Here is a 12,772-nt window from a genome sequence, read left to right on the forward strand (position 1 = left end):
CCCTGTTCTTGTAGCCTGTCCATTTTCAAGCCCTTCACTTGTTCTCATCCTTGCACCTTGGCTCCTGTTACAATATGCCCCTGCTTTATTCTCCATTTTCCTATTTCTTCTTAGACCTATGGGTTTGTCCCTAAATTCATGTCCTTTTGACACCAATCAAACTCTGTAGTGACATCAAAAACCAAAACTGTAAGCCTAAATTGAAGCATTGGGTTTAATTTAATCGTTGGATAAAGTTATTGTATGCTAGCGAATCTCTGCATCCCTTAACAGCAGATTTATATTTCTCCTTCTATTGCTAAGGAGAAATAGCTAACAATTCAGTTTTACATTTAGAAACCAGACTCCTTTCAACTTACATCTTGGAAGATTGCCAATCTATATTGCAGATAGGCACTAAATTAATTCATTTAGGTCCTGATTCTGCTGTGTTTGCTCAGGCAAAATTTCTGCCTGAAGTTCCATTGACTTTGAGGTCAATAAAATCTTTGCATATATAAATCCTGATGAGTCAGATCTTGAATTAAGATCACACAGTTTCTCTCAGTGTGATTCCTACTATTGAATAACCAAATGGTATTTTATGAAATATTTCAACTGACTTTTTTGAGACAGGATTTATCCATTGAGTAGAACCATTGAACACTAAATAAAAGGTACACATTATATCCTTTCAAACCATTTTCCTCAATTATTAACTTATTAGTGCCAGTGAAAGAAATTAGCTGAAAATGAGTTTTATGTACTTTCTACCACTACTAATATTTTGCATTTTAAACTTCTGTGTATAATGTGATATGTTCTCATTCTTGGTATCTATGATGAATGAATAGGAGTAAATTGGATCATTTACTTATTGCCTTTTTAAAAAAATAACAAACTACTTTGAGTTATGTGCTATAAAAAGTGTGCTAGGTCTCTATGTTCTATTGCAAATATAGAAATATTAGACAGTGTGTGGTCTGATAAGAAGGATAATTGGAGTCTTCTCCAGTATCCTCTGTGATAGAAAGCCTAGAACTTAAACTAGAAAGTCAATGCTCTCGATGTACCCAAATTTGAACAAACGCAGAGCATTTGAGTGGCCTGGTGTACAAAATGAGAACATCAAAAAGCGAACCTGAAATAGACCAAAATATTTCTATTTACCCTCTAGGAAAGTAAGTAAAGAGAAATTGGATCTTGGAAGTTTATGGTAGTAATGAAAAAGTTTTATAGGAAGCAACTGATCTAGGTAAAGAAAAATAAATAGTGTTGAGGAGGAAGGTATACCTTTGCATTTTCTGGGATAATATCTTAAGCATTTCACCAATCATCAATATATCAATCAGGAAACAGTAAGAAATTGATGTCATACTAGAATATCATCTGATGAGAATTTGATTTCATAGAGTCTATGTACAAAGGTGGGGATGGTGTATAGGAGACTGTAATAGGAAGATACATTTGCTGTGAAACCTAACACACCATGACTTTGCAGCTTAAACCAGCAGCCATTTTTATAGCTCAGAATTCTGCAGCTTGGTAGTTTGGAGTGGACTCAGCGGGTTGGTTCCTCTGGTTTTGACTCCTACATCTGTGGTCACTTTCCAGAGCTTGACAGGTGGCCAGCCAGTTCTAGGATGCCTCAGAAAGTTTGACTCTACTCCAGATGATCTGTCACCCACTAGTATGAAAGCTTGAGCATGGTAGTTGGACAGGCCTCCAAGACAGCACAAACATTCAAGGCGCTTTGACAATTGAACTCAGAATTTGCCCACTGTCACTTCTGCTGGGGATAGGTAAAATGTCACATTGAAAAGGGTATAGTACAGGGGACCTACAAAGAGTGAATCTATTTTCTATGCTACTATAATGGTGGATACACGTCATTATATATTTTAAAACTTATAGAAAATACAACACTAAGAGTGAACCCAAATGTAAACTATGGACTTTGGGTGATAGCAATGTGTCAATTTGACTCATTGATTGTAACACGTGCACCATTGTGGTGTGGGAGGCCGATGGTGGGGTAGGCTGTGTGTGTGAGTGAATGGTGGGGACTTTTTGTGGTTTCTGCTCAATTTTGCTATGAAGATACAACTAAAAAATAAGTCTATGTTTAAAAAAAAAAGCATGGATGCTTGGAGGGATCAGTGTTCTAACAAGGTTTGCAACCTACCATAGGATTTACATAAGATAGAGCAGAGATGTGGGACTATTCTGTCACATTAGATTAACTCACATTTTCTAGAATTTTATATTAATGGAATCAAACAATATAAAATATTTTTGTTTGTCTTTCCCATAGCACAGTTATTTGGAGATTTATCTCATAGCTGAATAGTATAGCATTGTATGAAAAATCAGTACTTATTTCTCCATTCACCTGCAGATGGATATTTGGGTTGCTTATAGTTTTTGGTTAATATAAATAATACTCATACCATTCGTGTTATCTTATTTCTCTGTGGTAAGTACTTACAAATAAAATGGCTTTATCATATGATAAACGTATGTTTATACTTTTATGAAAACACAATTTATTTTCCCCAAAGTGATTATGTCATTTTACATTTTTTTCCAGCAGCATATAAGAGTTCCAGCTGTTCCACAAAATTGCTGACACTTGGTATAGTCAGTCATTTTATTGTAGCCATTCATATGTGTGTATAGTGGCATCTTATTTTGGTTTTAATTTGTATTTCCCTAATGACTTATAATACTGAATTCTTTTTTGTACTTACATTTGTTATCCATTTTGGTGAAATGTACTGATTGTCCGAATCTTTTATCATGGGAGATATATTTTTTTTTCTTACTGAACTTTGAGAGTGTTTTATACATTCTAGATACAAGTCCTTTGTCAGAATTTTCTTTTTGCACAATGAATTGCTTTTATTTCAGTATGCATTCACATTTCTGCATTTAGTCTTCCTGAACAGAAAGTGGAAAAACGTAGTAATTTGCCAGGAAGTCAAGCCTGCGAATTCAGGGATCTGCTGTGCACACCAAGTTCTTTCTGACACCCCGCCGAGGATCCTGAGAAGCAGCATCACCAAAACCAAAGTATGCAATGAATTCAAGATTGTTTTTGTTCCAGTTGTCAGATTTCAAACTAGACCCCAATGGGATGACCAAATGAGAATCTTGTCTAAAACTTCTTCAAAATTTTAAAAGCAAAAGCAATTACAGGAAAAGAAAACAATTCAGAGGGATCATGTGTGCTTACAAATGTCTTCATGTGCCTTTTCTCCAAGTTTAAGCACAAAGGACTCTGAGAGCTGACAAGTTTGAGTCACCCTGGTGACTGTGCGTTTTACGTTATCAAAAGAGGAGCTGAAAAAACCCTATCAGCAGAGAGTGGCTGGGCTGAGGACCCAATATTCATTTCCCTGGCTTGTGGAGAGTGAATAAATGCTGTTCCAAAAAGAAAAAAGGGAGACCAGAGACACTTTAAACCTTACCTGATGACTTCTCGCCAAAACAAGGAAGCGTCATGACAAGTGTTGGGTGGTGATGGTGCAAAAAGGGGCTTGAAAAGGAGGAGGGAGAAAGAAGTACCCTCGATGAAGGTGGGGAGAGATGAAATGGGAAAAGCCCTGAATTCCTCACTGGAGGCCAATCTCAGAGGGGAGCGGAGGGGTTAGGATCTGTGCTCCGGCCAATGGCGGGAGTGGAGGAAGGTAGGGAGAGGACAATGGCTTGGAAGAGGAGCATCATTTAAGACTTAAAGAAAGAATCCAGGGGTGCAGACAAAGCACTCCACACACCCAGCAGCAGTCCCACAGGCAGCAACCTGAAACCTTCACAGCTACTCTAACAAGGCCGCAAGCTGAGGGGCTGTTGCAGGGAGGGCAGGAGGTGGGAGAAGGGAAGGGGGAGAAGGCAGAGACCCCAGACCACGTATCAGCAGCAAGGCGTTTGGGTGACGTGTCTTTTCCCAGTGGAGTTAGATGTGCCCCACCAGTTATGATGGGAATCAATTTGAATATACTTTCTTGATCCCAGAAGTTCAACCGCATGAACAGTGATTACACTTGACAGGATGATTTCTTATAGCACAACTTATATATTTTAAATGGGCAAAAATTAACATAATTTACAGTATCTTAAGATAAATTGCGTCTGCATGGGAGCTTCCTTTCCAGTACTTTGAAGTCTACAAGACGTGTATGGAAAATTTACTACCGTGGAAAATGAATATTGTTTAAATTAAAGGTGGGGGCAGAGGAAGGGCCTGTCGTTTTTCTTTTTGATTAATTGCTGTAACACAGTCTTTCAGGTGGCTGAATGGAATTTCACATTTTCTTTAGACATCATTAGGTGCTGAGGCTCTTGCAGGACAACTTTAGTGATGTATGAATTTTGCCATTTTGGTAGCACTTATATGGCTCTTGGTTCCACCACACCATTGGAACTATTGCCGCCATTAAAACATTAATTTTTGTTACAAATACTATGAAGGGGGTGCCTCTGGGTATTTAGGTCCACATTCTATTTTATAGCTGTATTCTCGGTTTTCTTAAATTGTCTGAGCCCATGGTGGCTGCCATCTTGTGCCACTCCCTTTATCAGATTTTTGATTTGCAAATATTTTCACTCAGTTTGTGGTCTGTATTTTCATTGTTATTATTTTTCTTCAAAGAGCTGCAGTTATTAGTTTTTATGGATACCAATTATGACTTTATAATGAAGTTCGATTTTTAAGGATCATGATTTTGATTTTGTGTTTATAAAATCTTTGCCTTAACACAATGCCAGAAAGATTTATCTGTGTTTTCTTCTAGAAGATGTATAGTTTTACTTTTTATATTTAGGTCTATGATATATAGTCAGGTATTTCTCTCTCTTTTTTGTTTTGATGGTACAAGATTTGCATGAAAATTTTTTTAATGTGAATATCCACTTGTTCCAGCATCATTTGTTGAAAGATTCTTTCCTCACTGAATTCTTTTCCATCAAGAATTTGAATTTAACCAATTGCTGCTGCTTCATTTTTCTCTAGAACAGAAATCTCACAAAAAACTTGCCATACATGCAAGCCTCCCAAACAATAAATTTCACCCTCATACAAAAAAATTCTAGGCAGGTTTCACACTCTTTCTTTTTTCTTTTTCTTCTTTTTTCCTCTTTCTTTTTTTTTTTAAATCAAACTACAAATATATCAGCATTCTATTTTTCATAGTTACAATAAATGTTATTGAACTTAACCATCTAGGTTTATAAACATAATTTGATAGAATCAGAAAATGACCTTTGATTGGAAAGATACTTAGTGTTTAGGCATAACCAGAAATAATCAGGACGTCAAAAAACAGACTATTTCTCAGTTTCTATTTTGTACACTATTTTTTAAAGAAATAAACTGGTATGTTTATTTGTGAGTACAAAAAGGAAAACATTTTGCTGGGAAATGGCTATTTTCTGACAATTTCTGTCTATAATTTAACTGAAACTTGTGACTGAGATTGTTAATGTTTTACATGTTAATGGAAAGATAATCAGAGTATTATAAATGAAAACACAATTTTTCAGGAGACCTAGGATATCTACTTACTAATTGAAACATTATTCTGGCATTCTTACTTCCTGTCACAAGCCTCCACATTTGTCACATTCATGGATTTAAAGATAAAACAAAATGTTCTCATGGGGGAAAATGAGAATTTAAAAGAAGCAAGTAAATAATTCTGTAAGGTTTTAAAGATGTCATTTCCCCGAGTATGAGATATATCTATGAATGAGAGTGTCTCTATTTTTGCTTTCTTGTTGAACATTTCAAGGGCATTCTGAAAACCTATTTCTAAGTAATTTTTTTTTTTTTTTTTTTGAGACAGAGTCTCACTCTTATTGCCCTGGCTAGAGTGCAGCCGGGCTCAGCCTAGCTCACTGCAACCTCAACCACCTGGGTTCAAGGGATCCTTCTGTCTGTCTCCCAAGTAGCTGGGACTGCAGGCATGTGCCACTACACTCACCTAATTTTTTCTACTTTTAGTAGAGACCGGGTCTTGCTCTTGCTCAGGCTGGTCTCGAACTCCTGACCTCAAGCGATCCTCCCACCTTGACCTCCCAGAGTGCTAGGATTACAGGGGTAAGCCACCTCACCCAGTCCTATTTGTAAGTAATTCTACATAAAAAATAATTCCTCAGAGTTCATAAGATGTACGTAATGCAATATGTTGTGTCTCAGAAAGCTCCTTAAACAAGCCCCATGGTCCTCTTCCCATCAAAATTTATTTATGTCTCTGATTTTGTATCAAATCTCCAAATTCCAATTTTCCAGTTGGTTCTTATGCCATTAGTTGCCTCTCCATTCTGCAATTTAATATATATTTTTTAATTCTTATTTCAGCATATTGTCAGGGTACAAAAGTTTAGGTTACATATATTGCCCTTGCCCCCCCACTGACATTTAATATTTTTTGATTGATTTCTACACAAAACATTTTCAAATTTATTATCATGAAGACACTTTATAAATGTCTCTTTAAATCCTTTATATTCATTGAAGTAATCCACTGGGAAACTGCTCTTGTCCAGGAGCTGTGCCTGGAAGACCTTGGCCCTGAAGTTCATGGCTGTGGATGTCATAATGGTAGTGGCTCAATATTTTGCAATCTTAAGAATTAATAAACTATCAAGGATTAACAGATAACTGAGCAAAACCTAAAATACAAAAGAAAAATACTATCTTAAGAAAAGCAGAAAAAAGAAGAAATAAATTAATAAAATTAGAAAATAATGCAGAGAAAGGGACAGATATAGAGGCATAGGAAAGATTCAAAGATTAAGAAAGAATGATATGTAAAAATATATATAAGTTTTACAGAAATCTGTAAATTTCCTAAAACACAGAATCAAATGACAAAGATTAGAAATGTTGAAAAGATAAGAATCATAGATAACCAATATTGACATTTCAACAACTGTATAACATATATCATAGAAAGAGAGAAGTATGAAAATTGAAGGAAAAAAAAATCTCCCAAATTTTACAGTATTACCTAGAATTACAGTGTCTTCAGATGAAAAGAGTTATTACCCAGCACAGTGAGTTATAGACTCTTTTCCAAAATCATTGTAAAAATTTTATGATAACAAAGATAAAGAAGAGACTCTGAAACTTGCAGTGATAAACCACAACAAAAGCAAGCAAATCAAAGGCCACCTGTAAAATAATGAAAATTAAATTGTCCTAAACTTCATAATATGCATCATGATTGAATAAATATCTCTGCCACCATTTTATCATCTGTTAAAATTTTAACAACTTTTTAACTAATTTTGGCCGCTATGCTCAAAATTATTCACACTGTTTCTAAAACAAGATATGCCTTAGTAAATATTTAGTGAAAAATACTAGAAACCTTCTTATTATTCACAACATATTTAATAACTTTTCCCTATTCTCTTTGAAAAAGATGGGACAAAGAAATCATGACCGTTAATCATTATTGTTTTCAAGTAAATCCCAGGAAGATCCATGTGTATCTTTCTCTGATATATGAATTTCAAATTATTGTAATAAATTGAACATGAAATGCTTTCATAGTTCTGTGAGAAATCACTTTATAAAAATTGTGCCGGCTTGTTGTTGAAAGCTGACTCTAAATAACACAGAAGGCACTGCTCATTTTATCTACCGCAAATGGATAATGGAGTTATGATTGATTCTTAACACTGCCAATCTCTTTTCCTTTAGAGAGGTTGTAAGAGGGTTCGAAACACATTCAAATCTGGTAAGTGATGGGTGGCTGTTGGCAAAATGCTCTGTGTCTGCGCCGTAAACTGTTGAAAGAGATCCAATTCTGATTAGACAGAGAAAAATGACCCAATCTCACAAAGAGGATGGAAATTTCATAAGCAAAGGTCTGAAACCACTGAGGCAGTACCTTAAAATTATGACAAAGTGTTTTGTATAGGAATAATCAGTAGAAATAACAATAAATGTTCTCAGGGTGTCTCAGAGTCTGGAAATTTCTGACTCAGCACCTATTTTAAATGACCTAAAATAAGTCCTAGCCTGAATTGATGGATCATATTAATATATAAAACCACATACCTGGCATGTAGAACTTTGGGGTTTGTTCCTAGCTCTGTCATTAAAACAACCACCACCATCTCCTCAAACCCCCTCCCCCCCACCGCCCATGTAGTTGTAGAGATTATAATTTGCAAATTTCAACATACCACTGATACTTCCCATTTCTCTGCTTCCTGCCTTTTTGCTTTATGGCTGCTTACAATATAGGAACCATTTTTAAATATTTTGCTGGCTGCCTTAAATGCAACTTTTCTGACCTTGAGAGGTTGTTGCTTGGTGTTCTTGTTAGTATAAAGAAAGAAAGCAGTGGAGAAGGAAGAAGTGTTCTTTTATGTACTTTCACAGGAACAGGGTTACTCTTCCTCCAGAGCCAGACACAAGTACACCATCATTCTTTTCATTCGGTGTATTTCCATTTACTTTTTTGAATAGTGTATACTTTTCTGAAAGTTGGGTAAGTTGCCTTTCTCATATGTCAGCATTAATAGAGATAATTTTCAATTGCAACTTTCTAGCTGTTTAGTGGAAAGGCAGAATAATCCACATCAGGGCATATTATTTCTCAGCTACCATTTCAAACCAGATGCCTATTGCAAAGGAATTGAATATAATTTGAAAATAAACTCAAACCCTCTCCAAAACTGGCTAAATACTTTCTGTTATGGTTTAAAACATAATGGCTGAAAATACTAAGAATCTGTATAAACTAAAAAGCAAAACAATTTTGAAAAGAATGTCATAAAATATTAAGAGCAATAATTTTAACTAGCAGTGTACAATTGTTCATGTAGGTGTCCTACTTTCTGCTTTAGTTGGTATTTTATATGTAGTCTGCAGAGCAAAATTGTTTGTGTCCGATACCAGAAAATTAAAGGTGGTCATTAATGTAAAAACATTAAGGATGTGACAAATGCTTTTCTCTATCCAAAGTTTATTGGCTCAAAGAAGGATATACAGAAGGAGAAACAGTATTTACATAATATCTTATATCCAATTAGATGCATTTCTTTCCCTAGTTTAACACACACACCCCACATAATAAGGAAAAAAAGGTAAGGGCTAACAAATGTACAAAATAAAATTAAAGTTCAAATAATTATAAACCACTTAATTTATATGAATTGCTGAATAATTACTTAAAAAGCAATATATCTACAAGATTTTTAGACCTATTTTCATATATATTCACATGACATGATACCTGACTTTGTAGATCATTCATAACACTTTTATTTTTTAAGTGTTACAATACTTTCAACAGTGATTTATTGTCATCTTGTCAAAGTGAAATATAACTTTTTCAAATGGAAAGCATAGAAAATAATCAAGAACTGTCCACATTTTTTGAGAAAGCATTTGTTCCTGAAACTCCTTCTTCACTGCACAATAACTGTTCAGCAACAGAGGAATTCCACAGAATAGCAATTCCTTTATTTGATCTTGCAATACTTACATTTCTTGGGTTCTAAAATGGTAGCATTTTTCATTTTAAAGCACACAAACAAAATACCTACTTACTTAGCTGAAATATTTGGTTTCTAATAGAACACTAATATCAAAGCATGCTAATTTGACATGTAAAGATAAACTCAGATATTATTGATTCTACTGGCATGTTTAAATAAAAGGTTGAGTTTTAAAATTAATATATTAGGAAAATCCTCATCATAGGGGTGGGAAATATTTATTAGGCCTTGTTTCTACTCCCTGTTCCTGTGGTTTTTGGCTCCATTTTCTAGAGAGACGCTTCCTTTTTTTTTTTTTCATCCTTTCCTTGATGGCATTTCAAAAGGGCACTTGAGAATATAGCCATAACCGGGAAATGCGGGTTTTTCTCATCTTATTTACCTTCTGTAGAACATTGGATCCCAGAGGTGTTTTTGTTTGTGCATTTGCTTGTTTTAAATTTCAAACAATTACACTGGTAAATTATTTCCTTTCTCAATTATCTCAGGCATTATTATTAAATACTTTTTCATTGCTTGATATAGACCACTACTCTTTGAACTTTCAATAAAATTTCCTTTATTGCTATCTGCATACCACAAAGACATTCACATGCATTAAGCTTTTTGTTATTGCTGAACCTTTTTGTGCCAATTTCTGAATGGAGCAAAATAAGCTAATTTATAGAGTGGTAACACATAATTCATAATATCTCCAACTTACAGCAACAATGTTTTATATTTAATGTTGTTTCCATAGCAATTTTGCTTGTTGTTCAGCTCTATCTGTCATCTTCACTCAGGAAATCCAGACTGAAAGAGTAGCCACTGTCTGGAAGATCACCAAACTCATGTGAAAGGAAAAAGATTGAATATGATTAGGCTTCAAAAATATTCAGCAATAAAAATATTAATAATATTTCATTCTAAAATATTTATGTATAGAAAATAAACAAAATAAGCAACAATGTCATTAGCAACTAAATGAAAAAAATCCCTTTTATTACTAAATTTGATCTACAGCTGTCACTATGAACTGATGATAAATAGTTTAACCTTATCTCCTAGGTCTGTTGACTAATAAAGCCTAGAAGCAGTGGCCAACTCAGTGACAATAAATGTTGTTAATCCTGAAGCTTTTATTTTTAACATGTTCACCCATTAAAACTAGTGTTCATTAAACAATGTGAGTATTCCAATTGTGTGCAAGAACTAGCTGAGCCTGATATGTGTTACAATACCAGAAATCAAAGAAGATGTAAACAAATTAATGGGAACCTATATCTTAGATTACACAAATAGTTGAAGAAGATAAATAGATTTTGTTTATAGTAGTATTCCACCTGATAATTGAGGAAGAAATGATAGGATTATGATGAAATAATACTGTCCTAATTTTTCAATGTCTGATGAAATAAGACTCCAAAATATGATCATCAAAGTCTGCTAAAACCTCTTGCAAAAAAAGGTTATGGGGAACATATGTTAAAAAAAAATAACTCATGACCAAATAATCCTGATCTCAAGAATGCAAGTTTACCAACTGGAAATCAATCAGTATAATTTCCCATGTTGAATAACAACAGAATAAAGGAGGAAAACATTAAGATAATTTCAATTCTTGCAGAAAAAGAAATCTGAATAATGCCACATGATGAAAACTCTTAGGCAAACTAGTATAAGAAGAGTACTTCCTCAACCTAATAATAAGCATTTAAAAACCTACAGCTAATGTTATACTTAATGGCAAAGACTGAACATGTTGCTCCTAAAACTAGAAAGAAAGAAAAGATGTTTGCCCTAAATATTTCTACTCCGAAAAGTACTAGACTATCTAGCCAGTAATATGAAACAAAATAAATAAATAAATAAACAAATGAATAAAATACATATTTTGGGAATGAAAAACTAAATTGTTTTTATACACAGAGACATTATCTCAAAACAAAATCAGTTTGTTTATAATTAAAGCCCTACGAGATTTTATTACTTTAGTAGGTTTTTTGCTGTATCAGAAACAGATAATTTCCTCATGAAAAGAGGGATCAATGGTGGCTTAGAAACAAAAGGGTATCCTGGGAAAGCTGTCAACACCAGTGTTTGAATCAAAGTAATAACTATTTGAATTTTACTTGACCAATTCCCATTTTTTGGCCATCAATATATATATATATATTTTTTTTTAAAGATAGTGTCTCACTCTGTCACCCAGGCTGGAGTGCAGTGGTATACTCCTTCCACAGCTCACAGCAACCTTAAACTCCTGTGCTCAAAGGCTCCTCTTGCCTTAGCCTCCAGAGCAGGTGGTACTACAGGCATGAGCCACCGTGCCAAGCTAATGCATTTTTTAAATTTTCTGTGGAAACAGGGTTTTGCTATGTTGCTCGGGCTGGTCACAAACTCCTGCCTTCTAACCATCCTCTGCCTTGGCCTCTCAAAGTGCTAGGATTATAGGCTTGAACAACCACGCTCAGCCCATGGATATCTTTTTAATGATACTTCTTAAATAATTACATATCACAATTTAATTCATGTTCCAAAAGTTATTGTTGTTATAGTCCACTTGCAAATTATATCTATGTTATGGTTATTTTCAAAGGAAATTATCTAAGCACATGAAATTCTTTAATTCAAACCTAAAAATATATCTTATTTTGGTAATTACTTACAAAATGGTAACTAAAAAAAATGTTACAATACCTGGAAAGACACCTTGAGATTATTTATTCCTTTGATAGTTATTTATAAAATTATATTAAAATGTAAATATATTTGTATCTAAATGAATTAGAAGTATCCACACTATTTTTGGTTTGTTTATGGTATAATTTACATACTTAATATTTTTAGTTTGAAGCATTAATAGGTTTTTAAAATAGATATTCTCTATGCTTTAGTGAGAAATTGTATTTTTTTCTCTTAAATTTTGATCTCTTTCAATAAGATCATTTACAGGTAAACTCATTAAACTTGTTTTCAATTCTTTATATTGAAAAAGGTAAGATTAAACAATGTACTAGCACACATGACAAGTATATTACAGTGGAAATTAAAAAGCTAGGAACAATTGTAAATTCATTTAACTAAAATATTTAAATGATGGTTAATATTATTTTATTTCTATTTTTTGTCCAATAGTTATTTCTTTTTTGTGGTATCAATGCACAATGAAATAAAACCAAGAACAATAAATAATTTCCATTATTTTTGTATATAATGCTTGCACTATTTTCTGTTTTGGTGGTCATGTTAATACATATCTATGGAGTAAACTTTATTTTAGAATGCATGGCTCAAA

General features: G+C 33.8%; 1 pseudogene; it reads right to left on the reverse strand.

Moving 5' to 3' along the window:
• Positions 1–4,241: 4,241 nt before the first annotated feature.
• LOC123648137 overlaps positions 4,242–12,772 on the reverse strand; it is a 188,524-nt pseudogene continuing 179,993 nt past the window's right edge.

This window comes from Lemur catta, chromosome 12 (assembly GCF_020740605.2).
Source record: "Lemur catta isolate mLemCat1 chromosome 12, mLemCat1.pri, whole genome shotgun sequence".
Classification (NCBI taxonomy): Eukaryota; Metazoa; Chordata; class Mammalia; order Primates; family Lemuridae; genus Lemur; species Lemur catta.